The following is a 1164-nucleotide window of genomic DNA, read 5'->3' as shown; positions in this document are numbered from 1 at the left end:
AAACTATCAGAACCATGACAAAGCTCTAGCCCTTGATTTCCCCTTATACAACAACAACAACAACAACAACAACAACAACAACAACAACAACAACAACAACAAAGCCTTTAGTCCCAAACAAGTTGGGGTAGGCTAGAAGTGAAACCCATAAGATCTCGCGACCAAGTCATGGATGCATATGGATAGCAAGCTTCCACGCACCTCTGTCCATACCTAGTTCCTTGGTGATACTCCAATCCATCAGGTCTCTCTTAACGGACTCCTTCCATGTCAAATTCGGTCTACCCTGACCTCTCTTGACATTCTCCGCACGCTTTAGCCGTCCGCTATGCACTGGAGCTTCTGGAGGCCTGCGTTGAATATGCCAAAACCATCTCACACGATGCTGAACAAACTTCTCTTCAATTGATGCTACCCCAACTCTATCTCGTATATCACCATTCCGGACTCGATCCTTCCTCGTGTGGCCACACATCCATCTCAACATACGCATCTCCACCACACCTAACTGTTGAATATGTCGCCTTTTACTTTAACCAATGAACTGCATTTTCAATTGATGTAACTGTCGTATCGGGTCACGCAAATGTTTGTGGTGATGGTTGCTTTATATAAAGCAGTGGAAACCCTTTTTCGGTAATTTATGTAGCTATAACATTTAGTTAAACTAAAGAGGACAAAGAATGCCCTAAAAGCTAGCCGTTTACACCCTTAACTGCAATGGAAAGTTCCTACTAACCCATGATTATAAACGAAGCAATACTGGCATGGGGGCCCTACTCTCTACCATTTGGGCAATACTATAGGATAGAATTTCTAAATTGGATATTCGGAAACAAGACCAATGTATTGATATTGTGTTGGATGACTGCTTTGTACTAATAGATAAGCAGAACAAAACAGCATGCCTTGTCGTACGTTAGGTGGCTTTATTAATATATAGTCGGGTTGGGCCTTTTATCTAAAAAACAAAACAACATCATATACCTATTTTTAAATTTTGCAATGCTTGCCTTTAAAAATTATCAAATTTTGGCAGGGCTAATTTTTTCCTAATATCGATCATCCACGCACGCGCCCGCGCGCGCGCACACACACTCTACAAATGTGCAAATGTCCATGAATTACATATGGAATCTCAGTTATGTTAGTATATGTCTTTGA

The 1164-nt window shown here is 41.2% G+C and overlaps 1 protein-coding gene across 1 annotated transcript in view; it reads left to right on the top strand.

Annotated features, from left to right (window-relative positions):
• The window catches only part of LOC123089618 (obtusifoliol 14-alpha demethylase-like), a 5162-nt gene that overhangs the window by 1561 nt on the left and 2437 nt on the right, over nucleotides 1-1164 (top strand). The window lies entirely within an intron of this gene.

This window comes from Triticum aestivum, chromosome 4B, assembly GCF_018294505.1.
Source record: "Triticum aestivum cultivar Chinese Spring chromosome 4B, IWGSC CS RefSeq v2.1, whole genome shotgun sequence".
Taxonomy (NCBI): domain Eukaryota; kingdom Viridiplantae; phylum Streptophyta; class Magnoliopsida; order Poales; family Poaceae; genus Triticum; species Triticum aestivum.
This window is presented reverse-complemented; position numbering and strand designations above follow the sequence as displayed.